This window comes from Ambystoma mexicanum, chromosome 11 (assembly GCF_040938575.1).
Source record: "Ambystoma mexicanum isolate Mex_15411 chromosome 11, UKY_AmexF1_1, whole genome shotgun sequence".
Taxonomy (NCBI): Eukaryota; Metazoa; Chordata; class Amphibia; order Caudata; family Ambystomatidae; genus Ambystoma; species Ambystoma mexicanum.
In genome coordinates, this window is record NC_090934.1 from 1,247,176,748 (window position 1) to 1,247,195,725 (window position 18,978).

The 18,978-nt window shown below is 45.9% G+C and overlaps 1 long non-coding RNA gene across 2 annotated transcripts in view; it reads right to left on the reverse strand.

Moving 5' to 3' along the window:
• LOC138504277 (uncharacterized) overlaps window positions 1-18,978 on the reverse strand; it is a 152,996-nt gene that overhangs the window by 89,212 nt on the left and 44,806 nt on the right. Inside the window, exon 2 of one of the 2 annotated variants that reach the window (XR_011279815.1) lies at window positions 12,275-12,361. This is a non-coding gene — a long non-coding RNA (uncharacterized lncRNA). Of the gene's footprint in view, window positions 1-12,274; window positions 12,400-18,978 lie in introns of both variants that reach the window. The other variant, XR_011279816.1, reaches the window with a different exon arrangement.

Sequence of the window (18,978 nt, forward strand, 5' to 3'; positions counted from 1 at the left end):
TTGTCTCTCAACCTTTTCCCCACTCTCCTCTCTCTACGCTGGTCTCCTCTCTTCCCCCTCTTTCTCCAGCCTACCTCCTGATTTCACACTTCCCCCTGGATGTACTCTCATCCTACCTCCTGCCTCTCACTTCCGTCCTACTCCTGCCTCTACTCTGTTCCACCCTCATGCCTCTCACTTCACTTTTCTCACATTCTGACTCTCAACCCACTCCTGCTCGCCCTCCAAAATTACCTTCAGACCCTCTCTCACACCCACCCAACACCTTACCTTCACTCACTCAAAACAGTAATCGTCTCCTCCGTGTCTTCATCCAGCTGCTACACACTCCTCTCTGGACGTTTGGTCCTCCTTCAACTCCTCTCTGACCGACCTTAAACAGCTCTGTCAGCTGACTTGGCTGCCTTTTATAGCACTCTCCTTCCCACTCAGAAGCTTCCCTCTGAACCCATTGGTTACCCAAATCAGCTGCGTACCTAGACCATTCTCTGTCTGAGCTATCCCCTTTTGGGCTGGGACTTCCACTGGAAGTGTTCATAAGGACCTTTAGCCCTGCCCCTTCTTTGACATGCGGTCACTGTGGTTGTTTGTTGATGTTCCTTTCCTGTTTCAAGTAAGCCTTGCCTACAAAGATTTTGCAGAGTTTTCAATGGCCTCCCCTAGTACTGGTGCTCTTCCTGCTGGGTCCAGCTCTGTCACTATTGGTCCCCTGTAGCCAGTCTGGGGATTCTGGAGTAGGTACTGGGTCTCCCATTCGGCTTCTGAATGGGTAAGTAGTGTTAATTTCCCTTGGTATACCCAGTTCTTTCCTCCTGTTCCTTGCTGGCTCTTGACTGTTAGGTCCAGGTGCATTGTTGTACTTGCAATTTGTCTCTGAGCTGTGCTGCTTTACAGGAATTATTATCCATCTCACAGATCTGAGCACTCTGGTGCATTTTGGTAGCAGTAGTCTTTCAGGAACGACCTGGCAAGGATAGAGGCTGGTGGGCCTTGTGTCAGAGACACAGGCACCAATGTACATGCACAGCTCCAAACATACCAGAGAGCCAAGAATGGAATTCCCAGTCAATTCCCCTACACTACCTTTGGGTTAGGTCTGGTGTTGTCCTAAAAGGCCACCTGCACCAGGTTGAAAGGTGTCCTTGGCGCAATCTTGATAGGGGCATACCCATGACCCTTTCACATAATCAATTTGTTTTTGATTTACAGCATCTGCACAGTATTTTATGCCAGATCATGAGTTGGCTTGCACGCGCACACGGCAAAATGCACCCGGTGGAAAAACTGGATATGAATCCGTAAATCCAGCGCACATTATGGTACCGCCGAGCCTTGGCGCTATTAGCGTGCACTATTAACGCCGTGGTAAACGTGTCACCGCCGGAACAGGAAATAAAGCGGCTGCCATTTTGGAAATCACAATCTTCCGAAAATTGCAGCCCCTGTAAACCATCCACTCCTCTAATCTTTGAAAATGTCACAGGCACGTACCAGGGGCAAGTCAGCCTTGGACAGGGTGTGAAAACCTGAGTTCACTGATCAGGAGCTTGCCATACTTGTTGAGGAGGTTTTGGGACATCAAGAAGAGCTATATGGCCCCCAGCAGCGCAAGACAAGTGCCCAGCAGCGAGCACAGATCTGGAGACAAGTGAGCCAGAAGGTGTCAGCGGTAGGCCTTGTGCCCAGGGGTGGGAAGGATTGCCGCAAGCGGTTGAATGACTTGCGGGTCCGTGGTCTCCTGGCCCAGCACAGGAGCGAGAGCATGGGGACTGGAGGGTCAGGACTACCACCACCCAAGTTGACACCTCAATCGGGAGGAGCAGATGACCACCCTGATTGACATGGGCACAATTGAGGGAGTCGGTGGAGCGGAGGCAGGAACCAGAACCCAGGAGGCTGCAGGTGATTACACCCCCCTGAAAACTGCATAATCATGTTAGGCCACCCCTCCAATCCCAGTATGTGTTTGCAATGAACGAGACGCACCACAGCCACCCATTAGTGCCCCCTCGTACCACCGTACCCTAGCGCCCCTTGGTACCCTAAGTACCGAACATGTATCAACCTAAGCCCCAAGGGATAGGCATCCGTGGGCATGGCACAGCAACGTGATGTGTGGGTGTGTATCAAAGCCCTCCCACCCCCCGGCATAGCAACATGGGAGCTGTGCATTCTCAACAGACATCTAAAGATGTCACACCAACATGTCCAAGCAGTGTCCCTCCCCTGTAGCAGGTTCCACCAATCACAACATGGGGAGTGACTTATATGCAATGGGCAAGCATGATCAAAACTGTGCCCTAATCCACTGCAAGGCATGAAATGCATGATACAAATGTAAGCACCCTCAACTCATACAACACCCTATGTACCCCACAGGCATGCAGCGATCATCGCAGGGCAATGATGATGGGGAGAAGCATCCACATACAGCCCCATGTCCCGACGCACATTAACCAGCACCACCACCCCCACCGCACAGGGAGCGGCATGAGAAGGAAAGATGCAGGACACATCTTAGGTCACCCCACCGGATCCCACTCAGACTGGTGCAACGTCCACAAGGCTGCAGGGTGTCAGCGCCTCAAACGCCGGGAGCCACCACGGGCATTCAGGATGTGGAGGGAGCCACTAGTGCGTCTAACTCGGATGAGGGCCACACAACCACTGCAGTACGACACACTGCACTGGTGTCCTCACCCAGCTACAGTGCCACTCATGAGATGGGCACACCCCAAGGGAGCCCAGAGCAGGTGTCAGTGGAAGCACACACACCCCATGTACCTGTGCGTGTATGTCGTGCCCGCACACCAGTGCCTGATGTATACACACCTTCCTATGGTTCCCCTGCAGGCAGCCCCTCCAACCACAGCACCCCCATAATAGATGCCACCATGTCCCCCAACAGCTCCCCTGCTCCCCGCACAGACCTGTCAGTCCAATCAAGAGCATACCTGACAGACCCATCGTCACGGGACCTGCTGTAATGGGCTGGCTGGATGTGATAGAGGCTCGACAGCTGAGAATTGAGGCCATGTCGGCTGAGCACAACCGCCACTTCAAGGCAATAAGCTGTGCCATACGCAATTCTGCCAAGAGCATGGCACGTGATAATGCACGCACCCGTTGAGTGGTGGAGAGCTGTACAGCGGCCCTGACAGGATTTGGACAAAGAATACCCGAGCTATGTGAGGGCCAATCTGCACATGCTGAGCAGACGCGGGAGTCAAACAATCTGCTCCGCCAGCAGCTGCAGTTATCTACCTATACAACACCCACAGAGGGATCCCTGGAGGCTTCGCCCAGACACTGTTCCCTGCACAATCTCACCAGAGGGACCCGGACGTGGAAAGCGCCACCCACCATCCTAGATGGACAAAGCACAGTTGTGCTAAACCCTGGGCACATGGACCCACTTGCACTGTTTGGGGAGTTCTGAGGGGGGAGGGGGGATTGTGTGCTGAGGAGTTCACAGGGGGTAAGAGATTGTGTACTGGAGGAGGGTACCCTTGTATCTGCATGTTCAGGGGACACGTTGTTAGGCCATGTGTCGTGGTATTCGCTATGGCTGGTGTTGCGTGTGCTACTTGGCACAATCATGTACATTTGGCCAGACATGTGATTGGCCAATCGGGGGTCAGTATCTCAGGGATGGTCATTGTCATAACTCCAACTACTCGTGTATAATGGTTTTGTGGACATGCCTACGTTAGGACTCCATTGGAATGACTGTCTGGTGGCCAGTGTGGGATATCTCTTCTGTGTCAGGGTGAGGAGCAGCACTGCGACACACACAAGATGCTTTGTGGTAGTTGGACTTCCATATGTGACTGTGCTTTCACAAGTGTGTGCCATTCAGACTGGGTGTGTTCTGCTGTGTGGAACGTGTGCATGGGTTCTCGTGCAAGGCAAATGTATGGAAATGGTGCAGTGCTAGTGCTGCCTGTGTCGACTATATTTGTACTCACCCAACATCCATGTGTATTGGCCTCGATTCCTCTCCATGTAGGTTGGCAGGGTACTGTTGCGCAGGACCATGGAGTCGTGGGTGGATCCTGGTTAGCGAGCGCAGTAGTGGGTGAAGGTTAGGTCAGGGCTACACGTCATCTGCACGTTCATGGAATGGTAAGTGCTACATGTGTGCAGTCCAGGGCTGCTATGACGTTCGGGACTTGGGCAATGGCATGGAACTGGGCCTTCAGCTGGTTGACCTGGGCCTGTGTGTCTGGCAATGCAATGTGCTCATTGACATGGAGCAGCAGTGCATCCATCACTTGTCCCAGCACGGCACTGAAGGTGGACTGGGCCAGGCCATGCATCATGGCAACGGTGTGTTGGTAGCTGCCAGTCCGAGGTACTGTAGAACGGACACAAGCCTCACAGGTGGGGGCACAGCAGATCGGATGGCTATACGGCTGCCTATGTCAGCCTGGATTGTGTCCAGCAACTAGGTGATGGTTGCCCTGTCCAGCCTGTACTCGGTCACCAGCTGCCCATCAGTCAGGGCCCAGGGTGTTGGCCTGACCCTGGGGATGGCTGGCCGCCTTGCTTGTGTTGGTCTCCTTCTCCTAATCCCCAGCACCCCCTGTGCTCCCAGGGCCCTAGTTGGCAGTCCTCTGTAGCTCCAGGCGCAGCAAGTAGATGTCCACATCAAGGCTCCCAGCTCCAAAGGGCAACATGGTGCTGGGAAGGGTGTGTTGTGCATGGGTGGCTCTTTAGTAGGCTTCTGGTGTGCATTGTTTTCACCTGGGCCCTTATTGCTGTCTCCTCCCTGCTCCTGATGGTGAAATGGTGTTAGGTGGGTGTGTTGTGCATGGGTGGGTCTTTTGTAGGCCTCTGGTGTGCATTGTTTTTACCTGGACCGTATTGCTGTCTCATGTGTTCTTTTACCTCCAGCATTTGGCCTGGGGTATTTTCTGCAGCTTTACCGCCGGTTTTCTGGCACTAATAGCGCCAACGCCAGACTTTTGATGGCTCTGTAATAGCGCATTTGGGTGCCAAAGCTATTACAGCCCGCACGATTACAGCTGGCTGGACTACCGCCGCCTGTAATAGCGCCGGTTGAATTTACAGTCGTGATCTGGTGGAGCGGTATTGGTGGCACCAATACCGTTTCCGCCGGATTTTAGGTTGGGTTCCGCCCAACTCGTGATGAGGCCCTTAGTCTTGTACTGTAGTGTTAGTGTATAGAGCTACAATCATTTTAAATAGTCCCTTAGGGATCCCCCTAGAGATTAGCATCTGCTATAATTTGCTTCCTTTAACAGTCGCAAATGAAGAGTTGAAATCTACAAATGCAACATACGCTTGTTGCCTATTTTGCGATGGTCGCTCAATGATTTCGGTTAGGACCAGGATATTCTCAATTTTACTGGTACCCTTACGGAACCCAGTTTGGTGGGGCGTTAGTATGTTTTTCTTGCTAATCCAATCATGGAGTTCTTTTAGCAGTAGGCGTGCAAATATTATAGCGGGGTCAGCAATTATGGCCAGTATTCTATAGCTCTTTGGATCTGTCCTCAGTCCCCATTTATATACTGGGACAATTACACTTTCACTCCAACTTTTAGGGAGTGTCCCAGTCATACTAAAGGTAGTAAATAAGCACAAGAATATGTGTGTCCAGATTCTTTGGTTCATTTTTAATAGGGCATTACAGAGGCCTTCGGGCCAGGCGCACGCGAATTATTGATAGATTTAATACTATGATAAAATCACTTTATGCTCATATCCCATTGTCCATTTATGTTGGGCGAACACATTACCCTCCATTCTATCAGTTTTCACACCAATGGTCGTCTTTCTGAAATGTTCCCATGCCACTTTTGTGGCTCCCACAATCATTGCTGTGTTATGCTTCAGATCATTAACTATCGGCAAGAAAGCACAATAATCATTATTTTTAGTGTATTGCACCAGGAGTCCTGAGCGTTCCATTCTTTTTCATTGTCTTTGCATCCTTAGCCATTTACAGTACATAATTGTACATTTTCTAATGGTTGTTGCTAGTTCCCTTGTTTATTCAAATTGTCATAAATATGGTGTATATCTTTTCGCATTAATCTTTTGGCTATGTGTACTTAAGTATCATATGCATGTTTATGGCACATAATATTTTTTGTTAGATGTTTACTCAATTTCCTATCTCTAAAGGTTATTATTGAGGTGGGGATGTGAGCTGCCAGCTCCTGGTAACTAATGATACTAGAGTTTGCTGTGTCAATAGCCAGGCGGTTATTAATGACAAGAGGTCTATCCAAATTTCGGTGCGTTTTCGTCTAATATGGTACAGCTAAACCCTATCCTCTCTATTACGCTATTTGCTTCATCCAAGTTAGGTGTAGTCCACTGGATCCGATTTCATATACTATTTAGTTCAATTGCCCCAATTTGATTAAATGCTTTTGAAGGGACCACCCATTTTATGATAGCTCTCAAGGGAAGATGATCGCTTTCTTCTCTAGCTAGGACTTCCATGTCAACAAAAAATGGGAAGAGTGAGTGATTAGCAAAATATAGTCAATAGTCGCAGCACTGTTGTGAGGTGTTCTAGTGTGTCATCCTGGATAGTCTCCTGGAAAGCACCCATGTAGTGTAACGCTCACCTTGCATCCACGGGGGCGCCTCTGGACTGGTCTGGGACGCTTCGGGATTCGCGGCACCTTCCCCGGGGTTCGTTCTGCCAGGAGTCGGTTCTGGAAGACAGGAGGTGGATTTAGCGACTTCTCCCTTCCACGAGAAACCCTCCTCCCTGCGTTCCCCCTTGCGGTTTCCCCTTGGGACTTCTCTCACCTTGATTTTCGGAAAGTTGCGCTCTCCGTCCTACCGTACTGGGCAGGGGTGCGTCGTTGTTGGCTGATCCGCCAAGTTGCTTCACTGGCGTTTCGCGTGGAGTCCAGACCGGCTGTGACCCCACTTTTCAGGTAAGTCTTTTCAGTGTCTTTAGAATAATGTCTGTATAGTTGAATGCTCTAACAACCTTCTTCTCTTATCCTGCAGGGGCTGATGAGATGAGCCAAGACTGACGGCTGAGTTCGAGAAGGTAAGGATGCGCTGGGTGCGGCGTTGAAAGCGTCCTTGCAAGTTAACTGACCTGTGCTGTTTTTTACAGGTCACGGAAGATTCCTGGAAGCAGCGATATTTCGGGACCAGATGCCGCGGATGATGTTCGAAAAAAGGCATAGGCCTTACAGGAGAACTGGGTAAGTAGCTGCCGATTCTTGCTTCCGGTGTTCCTAGGGATGTAGCTGGAGAACGATGGAGAAGCTTACAGAAGGCTCCAGTTGGATGGAGGAGCTGAAGCTGAACAGGTAAGGATGGCGATGTTCTAAAACTCTCTCGCCCGTGTAGGCCAGGGTGCAGAACAGGACCGGGTGAACGTCACGCTGCAAAGCAGAATAACGCGAAGCGCGTGCCTCAGGTCGGCCGTGGTTTAAATACCCAGCAGGTATCCCAGGTGCCTTTGGGGCAGACCCCGCCCTGATGCTAGACTGCATGTCGCAGTCCCCCAATGATCCTCGTGGGGGCAGCCATGTTCACCCATTGTCTATTGGAATCCATGCTCACCAAGTGAGCCTGATGCCAACGGCGCCAGGATTGCGTCCAAGGTACCCGCAACGGACTGAAGTAGGCCTTTCTGGCCTTGTTAAAGTACTGTGGCGGGGGCCATGGTGCCCGAGTCCCATGGTCGGAGGTTAAGGTCGTGACATTTAGCTTGAATAGACCATAGGAATTAAATGGGGTTGCCCAAGAAGATGCCATGGTGTTTTAGTATAAGGTCCGTAATGTTAAAAGCCAGTAAGAGAACATTTCTGGTGTACTGGTCCCTTGAAATCTTGGCGTTAAAGTCACCTAATACAATAAATAACAGGGATTTGAAAATATATGTGATTCAAGTAAATTGTTAATCACCTTCATAATATGTGCGTGTTCTTTCATATCCGGCGGATCACATACATTAATGATGAGTAGAGATAGCAACTGTCCACAAGTGATACCTCCGTTTATAATTCTCATCAAAGTGTAATTAGAAGAAACCTTTTTTCCAATTGATTAAAGTTTTTATGCTAATTGCAAGGCTACCTTTAGGTCTGCCCTTATGTCCTTGAGTAGCTAATGATTGTGTAGTGCATCTACCATCAATTGTGATCGGGTCAGTCAGTCATGTTTCTTGCAATGCTACTATACAGTAAAGGTGGTCAAAAGCAGTTGCCAACCCTGCCTCATCATAATAAAGTTCATGTCCTCAAGTGTTCCAGGATATTCTGGTGCAAACTCTGCTAGGGTCTATTAATCATCTTGGTTTGTAGGATCATGGGTAACCATACCCAATTAGAGTGATCCAATGTGTTTGATTCCTCATATGTGTCCTCTAGTTAGTATGAGCTGTGCAACCCGTCTGATGGCTACAACGAGCAGGTCTTATGCTAGGGGAGTGTTGGGGATTTTTTTGTCTGAGATTTTCCTTGATTACTGTAATTAGTCAGGCAAGTATCCCTATCCCCATCCCCATCTCTCACTCCTGCCACTATACCATTCCAACCTAGATGCATAAACTCATAAACTTATGTTAATATGAATGTTGATGTCAGAATACAACTTCACGATAGAGGTGGATGAATTTGAATCTTCAACTTCATCCACAATTGCGATATCCTTAGAAGTGATAGTACGCAATTGCGGAATTCTATATATTAAGTTGAGTATTACTATACGATTGAGGTGTAGCTCAATAGTATGATAGAATAGGCTCTGCATTCGAAGTACTTTGTATGAAATTGCCATATCCTTGGCCTTGGTGCAATTGGCAGCCTTGTAGTTATCATGGTTATTTGGTTGTGTTTCAACTAGTTTATTATTCAGCTTTCCAGTGCTTGTGTGCATCTAGTAGTGCGGGGCTGCATGCAGCTCTCAGGCGGCTGATTGATGGAGTTAGAGGACACTGATCCTCCAGCACAATGAAAAGACAAGCAAAATCTGATAACACTCTCCCCTGTTCTTGTTCCGCAATCTCGTCACTGTCTATGATCTTGTTGCTGTTTAGCAGGTGATTATTTACTGAGGCTAGGGTTGTGTCGGCTAAGTATGATCTGATTTTTCTACTTCCCATATAGGCTCCAGTGGCTTTCTCCTTTAGTTGTTCGCTCGTTTTTTCCTTTTCCCTTTGCATTGTGGTGTTTTCCTTCCATTTGGTAAGTTCCTGCCTTCAGCTTCAGTTAGGTCATAATGTCCATTATCATTCTCTGTTAGTAATACTGAAGCTGTGCTAGAGTTGATGAGGTGAATCCTAAATGCTGTTTGCTTTAATATTATTCAGGGTTTCCCTGTTCTTGCTGTTTTTTTTCTCGACATGCAGTGCAAACATTGTCAGCCGTAGCGTTGCCAGTGACATTCAGATCCACAATTTCATTTGCCATTGTTGAGCTTTGTGCAGCGGTTGTAAGGCCATTATTTAGAGTCGGGTTATTCGGAAGATTGTCCCACAGACGGCTCTTATTTCCTAGCCTTTCTCTACTAATGTTGTCATTCCGGTGTCTATCTGAGTTAGATCCATCATCAGGTAATCTACTTTCTTTGCACCTGCATGCTACATTGGTACGTGGTCTTTTCGGTGCTCAGTACGTTAAAATGGTTTTCAGCATTGAGGTTAGGGCATTGGTAGTTTTGTGCACTTCTTTGCAAAGTTTGACTTATGCGGTAAGCAAGTAATGTGGGTGTGAGATAGCGAATCGCCTGAGGATTCATCATCTGGTTCCAATTAAGTAGGATCATCGCCATTTACTTCCTTGTTTAGAGTAGAGTTTAAGGCAGTTAATTGGGATGTTGTCAACAGACTATAATCTAGTAAATCCACACCTAAATTGTGGACATCAGAATCAATCAATAACATAACATAGATATCCTGAATTTCTCCAGTGACACAAATGATGATACAATCGTACTGATTTAGAGATTAAATATTCTTCATTCAATATGATTATACAAATTTTGTAGAAAGGCATTAATTTGTTGTACATTGTTTCTGTTGATGCATGGAGAGAAATATGAGGATATATTGGTTCTGCTTTACGTATGGTAATAATTGCTGAGGATTCACTTTGTATTGCTTTCGATAGGTTTTACCCTAAATTGTTCTGGGGGAAAAAAACTGATGCTTGGGTTTCCCTTGCTTTGTTTGTTGCGACCTGCATTTCTGAGGCAACTGCGGGAAATGGAATGTATTCAAATGTTTGCAAAAAGCCAGGTGGTTATCCATGGTCCTGATGTGTAGTCTAGATGTTGAGAGCAAGATGGACAAAAGGTCTTCCTCTTGCTCTGTAACAGTTTAACCATGGTACCACCAGTTCCATGGTTGAGGATTAGCTTAGTTTCATAAATAGTCAAACACAATTTTTGGCACGCATCACAGAAATCATACCAAGTTGTGTAAAAGTGCAATTATTGAACTCTACCTCACGTCAGAAAGTCAGTCCCTCTTCCCTTTGCTCTCCCTTTTGTAGTGCAAATAGTTATTTGTGGTTGAAGAGGTTCCTTCCTGTCTCCAGGAGAAGCCCAATGGGGAGGGAGCACAATTTGTGCATATGATGATGCCTGACAGACCCTCCCTACCTCTGGAAGGACAGACCCTGAAATTAGATAAATACTTCCCATCTGTGCTTGCCCTTTGCTTCACTATTTTTGCGTAAAGCTTTTGAAGGAGCTCCGGGAGAGGGCTATACCTAGTAAGGGACCAGTGTCAGTGAAAAATCATGACTGTAGTGTTACTAAACTGCCTATCCTGCCCACTCCCGCCTCAACCGGCTTTTTCACGTTCCTACAGTAGTGGCACCACATTCAGGCCAGAGTATTGTGTCATAAGGCATAGAGCACTTTGAGGACTCCAGGATCCACTTTTTATCTTTCCTGCTCCGCAATTCATCATGAAGAATCCCACCCACCCACACCCTGTAGGATTTCAGCATTAATCTGAAATTGCATTTACTGAGTGGGGACAACACATGATATGGGCTAGCAGGGGCATTTAAATTTGACCTGTGGGAGTATGAGGCTAGTGGGAGAGCCAGAAGTAGACTTCTGAGAGAAACAACTAGGGATTCAGGGCCTTGTCACGATAACATGATGAATGCCTGACAAACACTGTTCGATTCTCGGACACGCAAAAGTCCCAGCTGGTCCCTGAGCCCAGTACCTAAGCAAGCTAGAGTAGGGTTTTTGACGACCCTCAGCCTTCCAAACATCATACCAAGGGTTGTTGAAATGGGTGCCTGGTCCTGGTATCTATATATGTCAAACAGCTATTTCTCTGAACCAAAATGTCTTACCTCCCATAAACCTTAGCAGTGTTTAATTTGTAAAAGAAATAAGTGCCAGGGCCCAAATATTTTCTAGCACACCTGGGACACATCAGGCGGGCAACTCCCGGCCAGCACTGCTGCCAACATCCATGATTGTTCCCAGCTGCAACTCCCACTGGCTATTTTGCGTGATGGATGCACTAGCCATGGCATATGTGCAATTTACAGATGCCAAACAACAACAAATTACATACTTGTTTAAGACAATTGTTTAAGTGCTTCTTTAAACACATCATCATTATTAACATTCTGCTTGGTTTGTATGTGTGGCAATTGGAACATGTTGACCATGTAGCCACAGAAAACGAGCAAACCTGCTTTCCTACTAAGTTTAACTGATTGACAAATGCAGGAAAAATGATTACTGAACTGTAAAACTTGTCTGTCAAACATTGCAGTAAAACCTTTCTGTATAGGTTGACATTCATGAAAGGCACTCCTCTTAGGCAGCAGCTTTTTCCATGGCCTTTCCCCTGTGTTGATGCTTTTGACTGGTGACTGTCCCTGTGTTGCCAACCCACACTAATGTAGTGTTGCTGCATATTGCAGTAGTGGAGGAAGTCCAATGTTATGCAGGAAGACTGGAAAGATGTGAGGGCGTGGCCAGCCCAAGCACACATCAATGTCTCCTTCCAACCGATTGTTATAAATGAAAATGGATAACTACCACTCTGCTGTTTATGTGGGTCATCAAGTTCATGAATAATGATGCGCTGACACAAGGTGAAGAGAATGTGGTCAGTGCACACTGTTGTAGCTTGTTGTGTGACAACTGTTGAATGAGATTTAAAAATAAAGTTGCCAAAACACAACATCACAATGAGACTGAGAAAATAAGTGTTGGTGCTCAGAAATAAGTCCCAGGGCTGAGCCCTGGCAAACACCCCCACAAATTAAGCACTGAACCTTAGCGCACTTACCTTATGGTAATCAGTCTTGTGTCCAGGCTACGCCCTTCACTCATCTGCCAATTCTCTGATCTGCGTGGCACACAGGGTACAATATATCTATGAGAGAGAGATACAGAGAGAGACAGACACAGGGTCTGACATTGGTAGTGTGAGAAATTGAAATGGGACGTGTCTGCAAAAAGCCAGTGGTCAGGGTATGACTGCAGAGAGGACACCATGTTGTTTTGCCTTGCATAGACTTTTTCAGGTTTTACTATAACTTCTTAATGCTCTTTGATGACTTTCATGTCAGGTCATTTTCAGCTATATATGGTTTCGGATTTGTCTGCAGGGCTTTTTTTTTGTTGCATATGGTTTATTTCAAACCTTTACAAAACAATTTAAAAAGAAGAGAGAAAAAAACATTCAAAAATACATCATTCAAATATTAACAAGTGTAAAAACGTGAAACAGAATTCATACACACAAAATCCAAAATGTCATAACAATTTACAAACATAATATGCATATATATCTACACCAGTGAAAAGAAAAAAGAAAGAGACCCTAAACAACTTCTAAAACAACGAACAACAGCTTGCGTTAAAATGATAAAAGGCAATAAAATGTCATGGGCAGCGTCAGTATTTAAATCAAGACTTTTACGAAAAGAGGCCACTGATAAGCCATCACAGCAGCACGACACGCTTAAGCAGTGATGCCGAAAATGTTGTTCCTTACACCAGGGGCCCGTTTTACAGTTTACCCAAATAGATCTCCCACTGAGCTCCTAATGCTGGGCACTGCGCCACTAAATGCTTTATATCTTCAAATGAATTCCTATCCAAACAAAAATGACGCACAGTTTCAGAAGCCTCAATTACCCATCTTCTAAAAAATACTTCTTTAGTCAAAAGTAAATTCCATCGAAATCTCATCAGAACTGTGCGCAAATGTTTATTCGGGAACAATAAGAGGTGGGACGCAGTACACCCTCTTTTTTTATATTCATGATCTAAATGGCGCAGAGAATGATAAGCCTGGAAACTCTCATTAGTAGAAACCCAATTCATGTCATAACATTTTTTAACCTGATCCAAATTTTCAACCAAGGTCTCAAGATTCAAATTCAGGTTACTCGGAAGAATCACGCAGTGCTTTTTTAATCGACCCACATATTCCAGAATTCCAGTCTCCCCATACCCCTTGATTCAATGGGCAGATTGTTACCCACATCCTCATACAATGAATTGGGGCGGGGGGCGTATTAAGTTTGGCATACAGGGCCAGAGCACGCCATTCAACTCGGGCCTTGAAGACAAAAGTCTGAGCTCAAATCTTATGGCCGCAAAAGGCACTACACTAGGGACTTTTAGAATTCGACGCCATATCAATCCTTCCACAGAATCTAGCTATTTGATACCAATTTCATAAAAAGTTCCAAGCCATAGATCAATTTTGGGACAACTTTGCTTTCAAAGAAAGTCACTGCAGCTTTAATCGTAAACCGGACGTATTTACATTCAATTTTTATCATTTGTTTCATTAGAGCAGAGTCCTTCTGAAACAAAACCTCTTTCATATACCCCAAAGCTGGATGTGCAGTTATATGGTAGCCCAAGTAGATCATACTTTTACTCAGCTTGAGTTGGACATTCTCAAATGACAATGCCATACTCCTCCTTCCCCTGCCCTTCGATATCTCCAGCACTTTTGTTTTTTTGGGATTAATAACAAGCAGATTCTCCCAGGCGTAGCACGAGACTGCTCGTAACAACTGTTGCAACCCAATTCCTGTGGTATCGAAGAACAGGAAATCGTCTGCGTAAGCGAGCCAGCATATCCTGGGTTCACCCAATTTCAGGGAAACAAACGCAGCAGGGTATACATGTTCATCAATGTCAGAATTATATAAATGAAATAGGCAGGGGGTAAGAACGCACACCTACCTAAGGCCAGACTTTGTCTCAATTCTTCTCGATAAATCACCCTCCTTGGTCAATCGTACCTTAATCCCAGAGTTACAATGAAATCCAATGAGAACTCTCAACAGACCAGTCGGTAACCCCCATTTATCCAATTTCCTTCACAATCTATTCCAATCAACTCAATCAAAAGGGGAGGATAAATCTATGAACGGGACATAGGAAACACGTGCCGGATCTGACCATGTATGAGCCTGAATGGACCACACAACCAACCCATTGAGATTGGTTGAGTAGCCTCGCCTAAACCCAGTTTGCAATGTATTCAATCCATGGATTGAGTGTCAGATTCCTGCTTTGATAACTGGAAGACAGGAGATCTTGCCCCCGTAGTGTAGGCGAAGATTTCTCTTAACCAATGGAACTCTCTGGGTAGGTGTACACACAGAGTTCAATTGGCCGAGAGATGGAAGGACACCAGCGGGAACCAGGTAACGTTGGTTGAGAGTGGACTGCAGTTGTTGCAGTTAGAAAACTGGAAGAAAGCAAGGACCGTTAAGCGGAGAACATTCCCATCAAAACAAAATACTAAACAATTAGTACTTTGGCTAACCTTCCAGAGGGGTCAGGAATTCCCAGAGGAGTGATTAAGGACCCGTCTGTATATGACCGGAAGTAAGGTGTAGATGCGCTGTTGATCCCCACTACAGGATAGAGGGCAGACCTTTAACAATACAGAAAAAAGAACCGTACTGTGAGACAGAAGAGGTTAGAATAGGGCCAGAACACTTACCCGCCATCCATGGAATGAAGGCTCGTCCAGTCACCGCCCCTCGGTGTATATTGCCAGAGTAAACTGTCCCGATGGCACGAGGATGCCTAGACGGAGGTGTTCAACAGTCTCTAGTCCCGAGATCCACCTAAACCGAAGGAACGTGGACGCCTACGAGCTAATAACGCTGGGAAAGGAAGTCCAAGAGTTCCTGCGCTGGTTTTAGGCAATATACGTGAGGGGAAGCATCGAGGTAGCAAGGAGTTGAACGAGACAGGCGTGCAACAGTTTTGCAGTCAATGTAACAATCCAAGTTTGTTTTCTGTACTGGCCGAGACGATGACCAAATCAGTAGGCAGGTTGCAGGTCAAGTACCGGTCCGGGTTTATTTTCCGAAAAAAGCAGAACAAGGAGCAAGGACCAAACAAGAAAATAGGGAGGACCAAGAAGGCAGGATCGAAACAAGAGCAAGGCAAATGTAGCGACTGGATTTAGAAAATAAATCAGAAGCACCGAGTGCCACCAACCTGGAAACTAAATACCTGATGCACCCGCCCCCTGAACGCGTCGTACGCTAGAACGTAACGGACGCCAAAGTTGCCATGTGTAGGTTGTAACAAAGACGTGGGGGCGGAGTGGAGTGCGACTGATGGTGATGTCGCTGAACAGGTACTAACATTGTAGAATGCCCTGGTCGTGAACGGGGAGCAATAGATGTCGCAGCCCAGTGATTGATGCCCCTACAGCATCCAGCATGGGCTGGTACCGGAGCCTTGACAGTGCTCGGCCTTCTGAGTGATGGAATCCTGACATTGAGGCAGCCCAGTCTTCCAAATGCCGAAGTATGAGGGATGCAAAGACCTTACAATCTGCATCATTCAGCGATACAGGTCGATAATGTTTAGGTTCCATCCTTGCGCCCCTCTTATAAATTGGCAGTATGAGGGCAGTTTGCCACGAATCTGGAAATATGCCCCCAGAAACAATACTGCTGAATAACACTTTTAAGGCATTTGCCCAATTTAACTTATCTGACTTCAATACATTGTTTGTCAGGCCCCAGGACCTCTATTGTTTTTACAGGCCTTAATAGTTGCCCCCACATCTTTCACATCCATAGCAGGGAGACTGTGAATATCTAGGGTCATGTCTCAGAGCCCCATAGGCATGTCAGGGGAATCTTTTCCCATAGCATAAAGGGATTCGAAAAACTTCACCCAAACCGGCTCTGAAACTGCATTTAACTGAGATACAACATTCTGCTCATCACAAACAGTCACAAAAAACAGAACGCCAGAGCGTCCTTTTTTTATAAGTACCTGAAGTATTGTCTCTGCATCCTTTTGCATTATTGATGCCCTCTACTTTTGCAGTAGTTTGTATACTTCTGTTTTACTTTATTAATCCGTACACCCTTCTGTTCAGGAGGATAATCAGATAACTGAATCTTTCTCATCACTTGCCTCCTCTTTCTTTTTTCAGATGACATTTGAACATCAAACCTATGTTCATGCTTTTTCTTACCAAAGACCTTTCTATTATTGCTGTTCATTAACATTTTATACAGTAATCTCTCCATAAAACAATTACAATTCCCCACATTAAAAGTATTAATTGTGCACTCCAAACTGGTATGTTTCATAATTCACTCTAGACCTGCAATAAGCATTCCAAAAGTATGTGGAGACCACCTGATAGAGTTTCCAGCAGTGCTTACTCTCAAATTAATCAGGCCACCACTTAGTCCCAAGATGTACAATGAAATCTGCCCTTAACATGCTGTGATCACTCCACGCATTCTCCATAATCTCAAATCTAGTACATCGAATGAATAGAGATGAGTCCAAAAAAATGTAATCTAGGACTGATTCACTGCTCCCTCGATGCCAGGTCGATTGTGGCAATATACTTTGCCTCCCTGTACCTGCACCATTAAGCAGAATCAAGCCCATTGAGGCCATAGCTACAAACCACGTTCTTCCCATCTGTGATTTACAATTGGATGGGACCAAATCCGGGGATAAATTCCAATAGTCACCCTCAAATTCTGGAAAAAATCAATTGGCATTAAAATCTCCCGTCACAATTACATTACTTTTTCCTACATCTCAGAATAGCCTCCAGGATTTGTTCCTAGCCATCTAAGGCGGTAACCTCTTTATGCTAGTATATATTCATAAGCAGGAGATTTAGATGTACATCCTCTCTAGTCAAAGCCCCTGCTAATGCACTAAACGGGAGGTTAGGTATTTCCTTCATATTTATACCCTGTCCTGATCTAATCAGAAAACCACCCGACAGCCTCCCCCTCTTATTAGATCTCGCGGACTGATAGTACTTGAAAACCATCTAATGCCATAGGTCCAATTTGCCAAGTGTCTTGCAGAAACAAACAACCTGCCTACTCAAGTATATTCAGGACCTCCACATTAGAAACCAGATGTGTGTTCCCTCGAGAATTCCACAAAATAAGTCCCAAGCTAACATGAGGATTGTTTAACTGATGTGCAGTCTTATCCTCATGGGTGAATCCTTTTCCACATGGAAGATGTTACTTCTTGCCAATTGATTTTATTCACCACTTGGTTTCCTCAGGAACCCTCTAAGAAGGTACTCTGAATACCATCTGAGTTCGTCAATATTATGAGTTTCCCTGCACAGTCAGGAGTCACTCCAGAGTCTTCTGCCCCAACACAGAGATTAATTGAAAAACCCATCTTAATTAGTTGTGAGAGCTCTGAATAGGCAAGATCTCTCACCAAGCGAGATCTAAAATGCAAGATACATTGATAAATTCTCCTTCTATCCATGAATTCTACTCTGTCAATATCCACCACAGACAAAGCCGACAAGGCAAATATCTCAGAGAAAATTGACATAACAGTACTCCTAATTAGGCAGATCGGAATAAATCCAAACCTAATTCACTGGTCATTAATAATGTCTCACCTTTTTCAACATCAGAATTCAAGTAGGGGTCACTGTGGATAAAAGCTTTACTACCTTTAACTGAGTTAGAGCTTCCCAATTCTACCTGCTCAGCATCGTTACTTCTTGCTTGTCTCAGTATACTGTATGTTTGAATACCCTCCTAGTGATTCGATGGACAATAACAGTCCCTAAGCTTCCCCTTCCTGTAAGCCGTTACATCCGGGCAGCCCGCTTTGTCCTCATCATCATTCCGTTGGTACCCCATCTCAATGCAGTTATCCCTCTGCCCCTCATTCCAGTTTCTCTTACCATAGCCTTGGTCCTCAAAGGTGGATCGATTATGATTCCGCCTTTTACCATTTCGTTTCATACATGCATTTCCCGGATTCATTTTCAAAACATTTGGCACATGTAGCCCATTCCAAAAATCCAGGGACCGATTGTTACCCTTCGGGTGGGCTAACACGCGTTCCCAAGGGGAAATACAATCTGTTTCCAAAGCCCTAGGCAACTCACCCAGCTGAATGACCCCATCCTTTGTTATTTCACGGGGTAAAAATCTACATTTCGTCACATGCGAGATGCCAAAGTTCTGTTGGTTATTATAACAGCTCTCTTGAAGTAAACTTTCACCCGGATGTTGTGGGACAGTATCACCCCAGTAGCCCCTCAAAAGGTACCGAAAGACACTGAGGGAGCTTTTCCAGGAGACAGGGAAGGTTGAATTTCACACTTTTAGTAGCTGGGGGAGCCTCACATATTGTTTTTTGGGCAAGTTGTGGTTTTTAGATTTTTTTAGCCCATTGCCCAAATTTGCACCAGATTGAGTTTGCACTGACTCTGTAGTGCCAATGTTTGTCACGGTTAAGTCTACAATCTCCTGAACCTCGTCTGCCTCTTCCCTCCCCCCCAAGATCCAGCACCTATGTAGTAGGAGAAATCAAGTCTACCACTGCTGGAATCACGCTTACACAACCTGCTGCAGAACAAGTTCTGAAATGCAGGGGCCGCAGCTGACAAGCAGTCGCAGCCCAATAAGTGCTTACAGGTTGTATCCAAGTCTCCCAATTTTATTTTTATAGCAATCAGGATCAAGGCATGTGCTT